Source organism: Phyllostomus hastatus, unplaced genomic scaffold (assembly GCF_019186645.2).
Source record: "Phyllostomus hastatus isolate PE091 unplaced genomic scaffold, TTU_PhHast_1.1 phas_scaffold_46, whole genome shotgun sequence".
NCBI lineage: Eukaryota > Metazoa > Chordata > Mammalia > Chiroptera > Phyllostomidae > Phyllostomus > Phyllostomus hastatus.
In genome coordinates, this window is record NW_025334032.1 from 29,314,171 (window position 1) to 29,329,457 (window position 15,287).

Sequence of the window (15,287 nt, forward strand, 5' to 3'; positions counted from 1 at the left end):
ATTTTGGAATTCTGTAAGTAATTCACATTGGCAAAACAAAAGTAAACTTCTGTAACTTTTCCCTACAACCACCTGCAATACTGAAATCATTTTAATTTAAAATATCTAATTGTTAGATGTAAATACACTCTTTTACACATAAAATTCTGTCTAGATGCTTCTAGGCAAAGAATTTAAAGTAAACTTGTTTACAAACTTAACATCTTTGTTAAATTTACTTAGATATTGGGGCAGATAAAAAGCATAAAGAAAATTAAAGTTGTAGAATAACTTACAGTAGGGAAATTCCTCAACATACATGAGGATTTTAATCATTGATTAGCTAAAGGTTATACTCTTGGAAGGGATTAAGTCATTGAATAATATAGAATACTAATTTATATGGCTGTTACATCACTGAGTATGAACTTTGACATATCTTTTTCCAGAATCAATTCTTATCATCCCATAATGTTTCATGTTGTGCCATTAAAGGATCTTAAATCCCTCTTTGAAATAAATAACATTTTGATTTGCTTTCGACTTTCCTGGAATCCTCTTGCCTATCTATCTAACACTACCTGCCACTTTTCAACCTTTATCACTTTTTTAAATACTGTCGTCTTTAAACAATATACACTTTGAATTTCTGTTATTTTTCTGTTTTGTTTTGAATAGCCCAATTTGAACAAATCTGTCTTTCAATGGGGAAATTCATCTCATTCACAGTTACTGTATGAACTTGAGTTTTCCTTTTCATCTGACTTTGATTAGTATTTATCTTACTTTCTTCAATGTCCTCTTTATTCTTTTTCCATTTTTTCTGACTGGATAAAATTATCGTTTGCACTCTTTTTTCCCATTGTCAATGTTAAAATTTCACTTTTTCCATCCTATTGTTACTATACTGTCTCAAGTGACACCTAGAGAAGGACCCCTTTCCCATTCTTTTCTTAGATCAAAAAAATGTCCCCTTGTTATGGATTGAACTACATATATCCCTCTCCTGAAAACAGTGTATTGGCATTCTAACCCACATTACCTGAGAATGTGACTTAATCTGGAGATAGGGCCTTGTACCACAGAGGTAATCGAATTCCCATGAGGTCATGAGAGTGGTTCCCAACCAAAGTGAGTGGTGTCCTTATTGAAAGGGGAAAGTTGGACACAGAGACAGACATGCATAGAGGGAAGATGACGTGAAAAGACACAGGGAGAAAACAGTTATCTACAAGCCACAGAGAGAAGGCCTGAAACAGACCCTTCCCTCAGAGCCCTCAGAAAGAACCAACTTGGCCAATGGCTCCAAAACTGTGAGACAAGAAATTTCTGGTACGTCACCCAGTTGTTGGAACTTGATTATGGCAGCTGCAGCAACTGAACGCACCCCATCACTAACTAGCTACCAACTGCCACATCTATGCCTTTATTCCTTCTACTGCAATTACTCGCACACTAGTGAATTTCTTCCCACATGAATTTCTTCTCCAAGTCTCTATTTTTTCCTTCCTAACTACCACCTCTTTAATTTTGTCATGTATTTTAAAATACTTCTTCCGCTTATTGGCAAGATGTTAATTTCACTCTCAAAAATGCTATTCCTCTTTCAGTTTGTCAAGAGAATTTTTACAATTCTCTTAAGATATTGTTAATTCTAGAAAGTTTCTTTGTCCTCTAGTTGAGTATCCCAAAATGTGTTTATTATTTATTTCATTTGCAAAAATTATAATCTAAATATTTCAAAGCTCTGTTTCAATACAGGTTTCCTACTCTGTATATTCTAGTGTTGTTTCCACTGATGCTGGATTCCTTATGCAGACTATTATTTTACTTGGCCTGTGTAACTGTTTACCATCAGCAGTGATCAGCTCTTAACATCCCTCAAGAGGCAGTGAACAGGGGATCGAGAGACCCTAATTTTTTTACTGAAGCATTAGGATGCTAATTCTCTGTTCACAGGTCTCCAAAGTTGGCATCTCAAGGTCTAGCCCACCATTGAGCCCATTGGTACAACTCCTTTGGAAACCCTCTGACAGGAAAGGTCAAGGAAGCTTCCTAGGACGTATCAGTGGTTCAGTTCACTCAACAAACACCTAGTTTTCAGCCATGTCTGTCCTGCCACAGTAATTCTACTGAGTATTTTATTTAGGGAATTATGTTCTAACTCCCTTCTTATCCTCTGGTTTTCCTTTTCTACCATTTTCTGTTCTTTTATAAATACATGTCCTATTGAATCCACTGATAATATTCATAGGGACTTTAAATTCTTTTTTTTGTTTATAAACTTTTTTTTTATCAAGGGTCAACTATTCCACTTAGTGAGCTTGATGTCTGTTGATTTTTTCAAATACACGATTCTCGACTGCCCACTTAGTTTATAAATGAAGGTCTATACCAGGAACTGACAACATTTTCAAATTCATGGCACATTCAGAAAATGAACATATTTTTATGACACACTGGGAAGGGCAACAGGAAATGTGAATAAAAGTTTTGTAAAACTTTTATTGTATCTTCTTTATAAAATGAAAAATTTCAAACTCTTTAAGTAAAAAACTTGAAATTGTTTAGATGAACACCATTTTTGTATATTAGGTTTTATACTTTAAAATGCTACACACGCCCTGTCCAATGTGGTTCAGTTGGTTGGAGCATCATCCTGTAAACCAAAAGGTTACAGGTTCAGTTCCTGGTCAGGGCACATACCCAAGTTGCAGGTTTGGTCCCCAGGTGGGGCACAGGTGAGGGGCAGCGGATCGATGTTTCTCTGTCATATTAATTCTCTCTCACTCCTCTGTCTCTCCTCTCTCTCTCTCTAAAAGCAATGAAAAATGTTCTCAGGTGAGGATTTTTTTATAAAAAGACTGCACACAACTCCTGACTAAGACCTTTTAACATGCTCTTAACATTCTATATAGCAACCATCACAAAGAAACTTATTAGCACAAGTGGTAGCAAATGGCAAAAGAGGAGGCGGCACTGTTCCAGTACACTGGAGACTCCTTCTTCCAACAATTCAATCTCTTTAGATCGTACTTCAGGAGTGCTGAAATCTCTAAACCTAATAGTTCCTCCCTTTCTTCTGCTCCGAAACATGTTAACTCCTTCTGATGATGCAAGCTTTGAATAGAAATGAATTTTTTATATCAAGTGTTTCAATTAATGCCAAAGCTGTCTTAGACACACAGATTTTACTAGTATTAACTCTTCTTTAGAATTCAAATAACACCAATTAAACATCACTTCTAAAACTATTTTAACTTCACTCTTCCAAAGCTGAATTTTTACTCTGAACCAATAAACTTTGTCATTTTTTAAAGCCAACTTCAACAAATTTTCAAATTAAGACTCATTTGCATAAAATAATTTGAAATTTTCCTTTTAGTTTATAAATCTTCTTTTCTACTGTAGACACATTTTAGTAATTAAATAACTAATCACATTTATTCACCTAAAGCTGACAAGGCACTGTAGCAAAATGCATTTCATTAGGTTCACCATTTTTATGACATCACGGAATGTGGAATTCAGAAATTCTGCAAATTTTAATGTTACAAGAACTTCTCTGTGAATAAGATGTCATTTTTTTAATACTGAACTTAAAGTAAGGCCTTTATGGTTCCTGTTAATCCCAATTCCAATCTTCCACTGTTCCATAATATCTTGTATGTTTCCAAACATTTTGTTTGACACACCTACCCTTCATCTGAATCAGGCTGAAAAGTGAAGAGTTAAGGAAACACCAAATCCAATTCTGAGGTAATCCATTATTACCTATTATTTATTAAATATTTACTATTATGTTGAACTCATGGCTCAGGTGGCATTAATCAGTGTATTACACATTATAGTGAGAAAGTAAATACCTATAAAAATTAAATGTATTTGAATATAAAGTCCTTAAAATACTATAGGTCTTTGAATTCCTTCAGAAAAGTATTTTGTCAATTTTCAGTTTGAATTCTTATGAGCAATTTTTTAAGTTCTATACAAACATGTTTGTATAGATATTTACAAAAGAGAAAACAAAAACTGAATGTACTGATACATTTATTTTCATTTAGTTTAATATTAAGTTTTTAAGTAAACAAAATATACCTCTGGGCAATCAATATTTCATATGAATTTTGACAGTTTAAAGGCCTATATTTTCTTAATTGAATAAATTAAATTATATATGTTCAATTATTACTTATTTCTTTAAATTGTATATCAAACATATAATGAATCCTATCAAAATCAGGTTTGATAAATTGTCACATCAAAAGTCTATAAGAGGAAGGACTTCCAACTAAGACGGAGACAGTAGACACACTGTGCCTCCTCGCACAACCAAAAGAAGGACAACAGTTTAGAAACAAAAACCAACCAGAACCAACAGAAAATCAAACTGTATGGAAGTCCAACAGCCAAGGAGTCAAAGAAGAAACACTCATCCAGACCAGTAGGAGGGGCAGAGTTGGGCAGCTGGGAGGAGAGGGGTCACAGCAATGCTGTGGCTGGAGGATGGGGGTGGGCAAGGCAGCAGCTGGCAACCCGGCGAGATGGTGACTGGTGGAGCAGGCGGTCCCACATTCGCCCACAGATACACTGGGAGGAACCGCTGGGGATTGAGACAGACCACACAACCCAGGGCCTCAGCGCAGAGAAATAAAGCCTCAAACCACTGATTGAAAACACTGGTGGGCGTTGAGGTGGCAGCAGGAGAAACTCCCGGCCTCACAGGAGAATTTGTTGAACAGACCCATAGGGTGTTAAACGGTACACAAGCCCACCCACCGGGGAATCTGTGCCAGAAGGGCCCCATTTGATTGTGGGAAGCGCGAGAAGCGACTGACAACCAGTAGAAAGCTGAGCAAGTGCCATTGTTCCTACTCGGACCCCTCCTCCACCTATAGCGTCACACCCCGGCAACGCAGGTTGCACGACGGGAAGAAAACCAAAAGCTCCGCCCCTTATTATGTAACAGATGCACTGAGGGGAAAAAAATGGCCCAAATGAAAGAACAGATTAAACCTCCAGAAAAAATACAACTAAGCAACAAAGAATTAGCCAACCTATCAGATGCACAGTTCAAAACACTGGTAATCAGTATGCTTCACAGAATTGGTTGAATTTGGTTGCAAATTAGATGAAAAAATGAAGGCTACACTAAGTGAAATAAAGGAAAGTGTACAGGGAACCAACAGTGATGGGAAGGAAACTGGAACTCAGATCAATGGAGTGGACCAGAAAGAAGAAAGAAACATCCAATCAGAAAAAAAAGAAGAAACAAGAATTAAAAAAAATGAGGAGAGGCTTAGGAACATCCAGAACATCTTGAAATATTCCAACATCCAAATTATAGGGGTACCAGAAGGAGAAGAGGAAGAGCAACAAGTGGAAAAGTTATTTGAACAAATAATAAAGGAGAAGTTCCCCATTCTGGCTAAGGAAATAGACTTCCATGAAGTCCAGGAAGCTCAGAGTGTCCCAAAGAAGTTGGACCCAAGGAGGAACACACCAAGGCACATCATAATTACATTACCCAAGATCAAACATGAGAGAATCTTAAAAGCAGCTAGACAGAATGAGAGAGTTACCTACAAAGGAGTTCCCATCAGACTGTCAGCTGATTTCTCAAAAGAAACCTTGCAGGCAAGAAGGGGCTGGAAAGAAGTATTCCAAGTCATGAAAGGCAAGGACCTATATCCATGATTGTTCTATCCAGCAAAGCTTTCATTTAGAATGGAAGGATAGATAAAGTGCTTCTCAGATAAGGTCAAGTTCAAGGAGTTCATCATCACCAGGTCCTTATTATATGAAATGTTAAAAGGCCTTATCTAAGAAAAAGATAAAAAACATGTACAGTAAAATGACAGCAAACTCATAATTATTAACAACCACACCTCAAACAAAAACAAACTAAGCAATAATTAGAACAGGAACAGAATCGCAGAAATGGAGATATCATGAGGGTTATCAACAGGGGAGTGGGAGGGGGAGAGAGTGGGAAAAGGTGCAGAGAATAAATAGCATAGATGGTAGGGAGAAAATAGACAGGGGGAGGGCAAGAATAGTATGGGAAATGTAGAAGCTAAAGAACTTATGACACATGGATATAAACTAAAGGGGGGGGGGAATGTGGGTGGGAGAGGGTGTGTAGGGTGGAGGGGAGTGAAGGGGGAAAAATGGGACAACTAATAGCATAATCAATAAAATATATATTTAAAAAAGTCTGTAACAAAGCCCTGGGTGAGTCGTTTATTTGAATGAAGCTACACCATGTACACCAAAAGGATGCAGGTTCAATTCCTGGTCAGGGCACATACCTAGGTTGTGGGTTCGATCCCTGGTCAGCGCTCATACAGGAGGCAGCCCATCGATGTCTCTCTCTCACATCATGTTTCTTTTTCTCTCTTTCTCTCTCTCTCTGTAAAAATCAATAAACATATCCTCAGGTAAGGATTTTTTTTAAAAGCCCAGAAGAAATAATTAAAAATCACATAACAAGCAAAAGATAACAAAATTAATTGTTTCTCACTAGACAACACCAAATAGCACACAATAGTAATTAGCTAATAATTATGTTCTATATTAGCAGTAAAATTATGAAAATTAAGACAAATAAAATTAAGAGAATCTTATTTACACAAACACATTAACTTTCCTGATGACTAAACAACATATGCATGCACAATTAAAGTAATAATTGGATAGGAAATCATGTTTACAGGAAAGTCATGAGAAGTACTACATGATATAGCCACAACTCAACTCTTTCTGAGCATGTTTACTGTGCACAGCCATACATGTTTTTGGACTCAAGTAGTCTACAAAGGATCTACATTAAAAAAATGTTCAAATATATTTCACCTATTGTAAATCTTTGAATGTTTGTTTTGTAAAATGATATTAATGTGTTTCGGTATAAAGAAACATGCAACCATCAAAATCTTGCATTCCCTATACCCCGTATCACTATGCTGCAGCACCAATCGGAAGCCACTGACTTGGCCCAGCTAACTCTTGCAAATAGAATGGGCCCAGTGTTGCCCAGACCTTCCAATTTCTCAAAAGAAGACAAAGAATGAAACGTTACTACGCTATCTTCCATTTGATATCAATTTCTGAGACCCCTCTGAAAGCCAAAATTTGGCCTCTAGGCCTCTCAATTTATAACCTCTGCTGTAGACAAATCAATACTAGCAGCTGGTATGGGTAGCCCTAAAAATTTTTTAAAGCGATACCTCTATACAGATCATGCTTTGAGTTAAGTACTTCAGTACATTTTCTGCACCTTACAGAATGAGTGATGGACAAAGAGAATATGCTAACAAAGGGAGTTTATTTCAAAAGGCACACACAAGAACAAGGTGGTAGGCTGGGACACCTACTTAAGAAGAACAGAAAGTGAGTCATCTTAAGAATGGAACACATCTCCTTTCCCCACCCCCAGGATGACTCATCAGATGTTCGGCCTCCACTGTGTTGGCTCACACTGGCCTGGAGTATTTACTCCACTTGATAGCAAATTATTTCCTTTCCCAACAAATTATTTATTTTCCCAAGCTGCAGATCTGTGATTAGAAAGTATTAACCCTGGCTGGGTAGTTCATTTGGTTGCAGCATCATCCCATATGCCTAAAAGGTTATGGGTTCTACCCCCAGTCAGGGCACAAACCTAGGTTACTGGCTCAACCCCTGGTCAGGGTGTGCGCGGGAGGCAACCAATTGATGTTTTTCTCTCACACAGATGTTTCTCTCTCTCTCTCTTTCTCTCTCTCAAGTCAATGAACATATCCTCGGGTGAGGATTAAAAAAAAGTATGAACCCAGAGTAAAGCACTGAGTTCTTCCACTACGTCAGCTGTCATCAACTGTGTGCTTTAGGGTCAAATTGTTTAAACTGGTTTGACAGACTGGTCGGATAGTCTACTACAAAAATTAGTGGGTCCAACCAGAGCCAAGGCTAAGTGGAAGGTGAGCCATCTTCCTCATGAAGGCAGGCCAAGGAGGTATTTTCACGCAATACGAAGATTTCCCTCAAAATACTTCTCTACTTTTTAAATGATTTTTCCCAGTTTCATTTTTAAGAATCTTACTAAAACAACTGGGATTCCTCAGAAAGGTTTATATGTAAGGATTATAATCTATGTTATATATTATGTCTAAAATATACATTATATAATATTTAAATATAAAACATACATTAAATATATAAAGTATATATTTTAAATGTAATATATAATAGGAGTTCTGTCTGGAAAAAGTCCAGCCATTCTTAATATAATGAGAACAGTTTGCACAACATCAGTGTAACCTGGCAGCCAAGAAGAGTGTGCTGGAATGTGCACGTGTAAACAATGATGACTTCACTGTGGCAGACGTAGTTGAGTGAGCATGTGTACGGCGTGGCCATTGCACTGAAAATGACTGAGCAAGTAGAGCAACAAATCTGTATCAAATTTCGAATTAAGTTTAACATTCCTCCAAGTAAACCACTCAGATTATTCAGAAGGCCTCACAGCTATGGGCAACTAGTGATTGGCAGCTTCATCAGCACAACACCCCTGCTCATGCATCACATCTTGTGCAGAGTTTTGTGGTGAAATATCAAATCACCCAGGTGGCTCAGCCCCACTACAGCCCAGATTTGGTGCCCTGCAACTTCTGGTTTTTCCCAAAACTAAAATCACCTTTGAAAGGGAAGTGATTTTAGACTATTGATGAGATTCAGGAAAATATGACGGGCAGCTGATGGCAACTGGGAGAACTGTGAGGTCCCAAGGTGCCTACTTTGAAGGGGACTGAGGCATCATTGTCCTATGCACAATGTTTCTTGTATTTTATATCTTCTTCAATAAATGTTTCTATTTTTCATGTTACCATATTTTGCCATGTGTAACATGCCCCTGCGTAAAATATGCACCCATGTTTTTGGCCCAAACTTTAAGGAAAAGTCTTACATTTTAATTTTTTAATTAAATTTTTTATTTATAATTAGAAACAAAACAAATTATCATATTTCAGGTATTACTTTGCATATGAATATCCTTATTGCTTTCTAGAGCTACACTTTTAATGCAAAAGCATAAATAAAAGAATTAAAAACATTTATATAGATACAAAATTAGTACTACCTATGTATAATGTGCATCCTTATCTTTCCCTCAAAAATTTGGACAAAAAAGTGCACATTATACATGGCAAAGTACAGTACATGTCTGGATACCTTCTGGATAGATCTCATATTCATAATAAAAGGAGTTGAAAACAGACTGTATGTCCAACATGGAAATATGGTTAAATAACAAATTGTTCCATTAAACAGAATACTATGCAGTTATTAAAAACATATTCTTATAATGTAAAAGGTGAAAAAAGCAAGTTATTGTAATTTATACAATAAATATGTGTATATTTGTATATGTGCATGTACATATATAATATATAATTACATAGATATATATTTCATATTATATATTTTTAAAGTTCTAGAGAAATACATACAAAATATTAAAGTTATTCCACAACTGCAGATGGCTTTAAATTATCTTTTTTCACATCATTTTTATTATATTTATTCCATTATTAATTTTCTTCTGTATACTTTTCTACATATTCCAAATTTTCTAGGAAAAATGTGTTACTGTCTGGGCCGTGTGGCTGAGCTGGAGCGTTGTCCCATACACCAAAAAGCTGTGGGTTTGATCCCTAGTTGGGGCACATACCTAGGCTGCAGGTTCAATCCCTGGTCAGGACATGTATGGGAGGCAGCCCATCAATGTTTCTCTCTTATATAAACATTTCTCACTCTCCCCCCTTCCTCTCTCACTCTCAAATCAATAAACAGGGACTTCTGGTCAAAATGGCAGCACAAGCAGACATAGCTCAACTCTTCGCACAACCACATCAAAATTACAACTAAAATATAGAACAACCATCCCTCAGAACCTTCAGATGGCAAGTTGAATGGAAGTCTGACAACCACTGAATTAAAGAAACCACATCCATCCAGACTGGTAGAAGGGACACAGACAAGGAATGGGCTGGTCCCTCACTCACATATGGTGGATAAAAATTCGGAAGGGAAATCTCAGGAGTGAGGAGCCCCAGTCTAAACCGGTCCCCTGGCCCAGGGCTCCAGTGCCAGGAAGATAAGTCCCCAGAACGTCCTGCTGTGAAAACCAGCAGGGATTGAATATGTGGAAGAAACTGCTGGAGCCCCAAGGAGTTTGTATTAAAAAACCCACACACGGACTCACCTACTCAGACTCACTCCCTCTGAGCTCCAGCACCAGGGTAGCAGCTTGAAAGGCACCAGTGGTATACAGGGAGAAACTGAAGTGGCTGGCATCAAGACAAGCAGAAGCCACTGTCTCTTTTCTAAACCCTCCCCTCACAGAGCTGGCAAGCTGATGCCATATCTGAGACTCCATCAACCTGGCTAACACTGTTTGACCCCCTCTTGGCAATCCCCAGAGTCTCTGGGCCACCCAGCTTATGGCCCCACCCAAGCTGCTTTTCCATGTGAATAACGGTCTTGGCTTATGCTGCACAACTTCCTAAATCCTCTCCAATAAGCAACAGCAAGCCTCAGTGAGCCCCAGCCTCAGCAATAGCAGCAGCCAGCCTAGATTCACAGCTTGGCTTCACCTGGGAATCTCCAACCTCAGTACAAGTAGCAGCCATCTCAGATTGCTTTGTAGCTCAGGCAGGGTGGCCCCAGGCAAAACACAAGTGGGGGCCAACCTTGGCCTGCATCGCCCAGGAAACCCCAGGGCCAGAACACCCAGTGGACAACTACAGACCACACCCAGGCACCACCACCCTACCCCTGCACAGCTATGCTTCATGGAGGATAGAGGCTGGTGGTAAATGGTCACAGACAATCTTGCAGCTGACTGGTCTGGGTAAATCCCTCCCGTTGACCTGCCAACAGCAACCAAGGATCAAGTACAAGAAGAGGGTGTTTTCAGCCCACAGGAACTGTGCACCTTGAGAACCCAGCTTGGGTGTTAGGGGAGGTTGTGACACTGGACCCTACAGGACACCTACTACATTAGGCCATACTAAGGCATACCAAGACACGGAGTCAAAGCAGCTCTGCCTAATATATTGAAACAAACACAGGGAGGCCAAAATGAGGAGACAAAGAAACATGGCCCAAATGAAAGAACAGATCAAAACTCCAGAAAAAGAGTTAAATGAAATGGAGATGAGCAATCCACCAGATGCAGAGATCCAAACACTGGTTATAAGGATGGATGCTCAAGGAACTTAGTGAGGTCCTCAACACCATGAAAACGAAGATCCAGTCAAAAACGAAGGACACACTAATTGAAATAAATAACAACTTGCAGGGAAACTACATGAGAGTGGATGAAGCTGAGAATCAAATCCATGATTTGGAACTTAAGGAACCAAAAAACAACCGGTAAGAACAAGAACAAAAAAGAATCCAAAAAAATGAGGATGGTATAAGCAGCCGATAGGACAACTTCAAGAGGTCCAACACTCAGATTATAGGGGGGCCAGAAGGAGAAGAGAAAGAGCAAGAAATTGGAAATCTATTTGAAAAAATAATAAAAGAAAACTTCCCTAATTTGGTAAAGGAAATAGACATACAAGTCCAGGAAGCACAGACATTCCCACACAAGATGGACTCAAAAAGGACCACACCAGGACACATCATAATTAAATGCCAAAGATTAAAGATAGAGAGAGATTCTCAAAAGGAGCAAAAGAAAAGAAGTTAGTTACCTACAAGGGAGTTCCCATAACACTGTCAGCTGATTTCTCAAAAGAAACTCAGGTTAGAAGGGACTGGCAAGAAATATTCAAAGTCATGAAAAGCAGGGACCTACAGCCTAGATTGCTCTACCCAGCAAAGCTATCATTTAGAATAGAAAGGGAGATAAAGAGCTTCCCAGACAAGAAAAAACTAAAGAAGTTCATCATCACTAAACCATTATTACATGAAATGTTAAAGGGATTTATTTAAAAAAAAAATCAAAACTATGAACAATACAAATGGCAAAAAAAAAAAAAAACACCCCACAAATCTATCAACAACTGAGTCTAACAAACTAAGCAAACAAGAAGATCAGAGACAGAATGTTGGGCAAGGAGAGTGTTTTGATGGTTGCCACATGGGAGGAAGGTGTATGGGGAAGGGGTGAAGAGGTGAGGGGATTAAGAAGTACGAACAGGTAGTTACAGAATAGCCATGGGGATGTAAAGCACAGTACAGGAAATGGAGTAGCCAAAGAATTTATACTGATGACCAATGGACATGAACAATGGTGTGGGGACTGCCTAAGGGAATAGGGAGTGCTGGGTGGAGGGGAGCAAAGGGGGGAAATCAGGATAACTGTAATAGCATAATCGATAAAATATAATTTTAAAATAAAATAAAATCAATAACTATATCCTCAAGTGAGGATTAAAATAAAAGGAAAATTTGTTTCTTAGCAATTGGGGATGGTGAGGAGGAAGTCTGCCCAAAAAAAAGGGAAAGATTTTTCTTCAATGAACAATGATTTTTATACTATAGAACAAGAGTCAGCAAACTTTTCCTCTGAAGGGTCAGATAGTGTATATTCTAGGCTTCATGGGCCAATTGTCTCTGTAGCTACTACTCAAGTTTATCATTGTAAAAAAGCCAACAACAATATTTGAACAAATAAGCATGGCTATGTTCCAATAAAGCTTTATTTATAGATAGTGAAATATAAATTTATAAAAATTTCATGAACTATTATTCTTGTGGTTTTTTTCAGTCACTTAAACATATGAAAACCATTTAGCTGGTGATCAGTCCAAAAACAAGCTGCTAGTCAAATGTGACCTACTAGCCAGTTTGCCAACTGCTGTTCACAAACACAGACAAAATGCTCTAAGACTGGAAAATTTCCAAAGTGGCTGTTATTAACCACCCAGCTAGTTTTTACTCACCATAATGCAGGCATAAAATATCTACTAAGAATACAAGTTCTTAGTAAAGGCTTTTTTAAAATAACAGTTACAAAATGATAGCTAAATTAGTGGGCTTACTATAGGGTTAGTAATATTAGTCAATTAAATGTTAAGAGCTTATCTGCCAAAATTATAACATACTTTGAAAGAAATTCATCTTGAGTGATTTTATTTAACAGCAGTTAGATAGTAAGAGAAACTGTCTACTAAATCCACTTCTAGTTCATGTCAATAGAAATCACAGCAGTAAAGTTTAAGTTAGAACAAATTTAGGGAAATTAAAACCAATCGCATTCCAAATTAGCTAAGAAACAATAGCTTTTTAATCAACTAGCTCACAGGTGGCAAACACAAGGCCCGCAGGCTGAATTCGGCACGTTGTGTTATCCAGCTCGGCACCTTGTTTCTACCTGGCCGCAGCACCAAGCTCTGGCTTAACTGTTGAGGAGTAGTTACATTTACACAGCCCTAAAATTACATTTGGCCCTTTGAAGGCTACTGGGAGGCTGACATGGCCCCCGGTGAAAACGAGTTTGACACCCCTGATCTAGCTTTTAAACCACACTCTACTTCATTCTCTAAGACTAGAAATTCATCTCAAGAGCACAATATTTTTCCACCTACAATGGTGTTATCTTCTAAAGAGTGGACAGACCTAACACCAGTCTCAAGAGAAAATTGGGTTTCAGTGGATTAGCTCAGAGATTTCTTTGTTCCTAAAACCGTTAAGGTAAGGAAATTAATACATACTGTTACCACAGTAACTGACTTGCCTAATTTCTTGAGTGCTAAACTGAATAAAGTATCACAACCTTTCTGAAATGTATCCAAAAAAAATCACACTGGTAAGTTCAATGGCATGTACAAATAACGATTTCTAGCCCAAGACAAAATTATCAGTAAGTAGTTCAATGCTTGACACTAATAGGCAATTATAATGTTTAATGTGGATCAATCTTCACTTACTACCTAAAATATATCACTTGTATTTTGTTTAAAATATGTAAAAGCTAATCTGCTGAAATATACTGTTTTATATCTGATTATTTAATTTAAAATGGCAAGAATGTTTACAAATGCTCTGAAATTTGCTAACAAAATGCCATGAAAGAGCAATCACAGTAGCCAGCTACCACTTCAATTTCTCAATTTGTGCACTTAAGCAAATTGTAATTACAATGCCCATCGAGTTTCACAAAGCTTCTCTGAGGAAGAAAGCTCTATCACCAACACTGTGCATGAAAGAAAACTAATAAAAGCTAGCTGATATTGCAAAAGTTAGCAGGCTGCTCTAGTACTAAAAATTACACTATGCAAAAGGAAAGAATTAGAGTAGAAAGATATCAAGACCTAGAATCAGAAAACTTAGGCTCCAGTGTTGCTTTGTGTCAAAAAAAAAAAATCCAAAAGTTAAAAGACAAAGAAAGGTCAGTCTATCCTTTGAATGTCATACAGGAGCACAAAATCACCCATGGATTATTTCATTAGGGAACATACCTTTACTTGACTCATTATTTACTACTGATTAAAAACTCAGACTCTATGAAGTTTCATATTAACTTACAACTTTTTACAAGATGCAACTGAATTCTATCCAGTACATAAAATCATCTCAAAGGCTATGGTTATTATTGCCCTATAGGACAGCTCTGCATCTAACCTATCAACCTTATTTCAAACTTCTTCAGTGTCTGTATGTGATGGTCAATTTTACATGCCAGCCTGACGGAGCTAAGGGTTACCAGCCCAGAGCTGGAAATACATTATTTCTGGAAGAGGTTAGCATCTGAATAGGGACACTGAGCAAAGAATAATACCTTCACCAGTGAGGACAGATACCAGCCAATCTATAGAACAAAAAGAACAAACTGATCTCTGCTTAAGCTGGGGCACCCATCTTCTCCTGCCCTTGAACATCAACACTCCTGGTTCTTGGACCTTTGGACTAGGAGCAGGACTTACATACATCATTGGCTCCTCTGGTTCTCTGGGCTTCAGGTACGGACTGGAACTATACCACTAGCTAGCTGGTGCCAGATCATGGAACTTCTCAGCCTCCATAGCTGCATAAGCCAATCCCTTGTAATAAATCTCGTTCTATCTATCTATCTATCTATCTATCCTATTGGTTCTGATTTTCTGAAGAATGTTGACTAATACTGTGTATAATCTTTGTTCCTCTTTGAACCAATTTATCTCCCGTTGGTTTCCTGAATAAATGAGACATGTGTCCATTCTACATTTGTATGAGAAATGGTCTTCAAATTTTGGAAAATTATACTTTTTGACACTTGGCCATTTAGCATTCATGTGACTTTGGATAAGTCACTTCACTTTCCCAAGTTTTCA

At 37.9% G+C, this 15,287-nt stretch overlaps 1 protein-coding gene across 3 annotated transcripts in view; it reads right to left on the bottom strand.

Moving 5' to 3' along the window:
• The window catches only part of WRN (WRN RecQ like helicase), a 122,648-nt gene that overhangs the window by 96,465 nt on the left and 10,896 nt on the right, over nucleotides 1-15,287 (bottom strand). For 2 of the 3 annotated variants that reach the window (XM_045821508.1, XM_045821506.1), the window contains exon 2: nucleotides 6,291-6,391. The gene's annotated coding sequence lies outside the window, so the exon portion shown is untranslated. Of the gene's footprint in view, nucleotides 1-2,685; nucleotides 2,732-6,290; nucleotides 6,392-15,287 lie in introns of those variants that run through there. The other variant, XM_045821507.1, reaches the window with a different exon arrangement.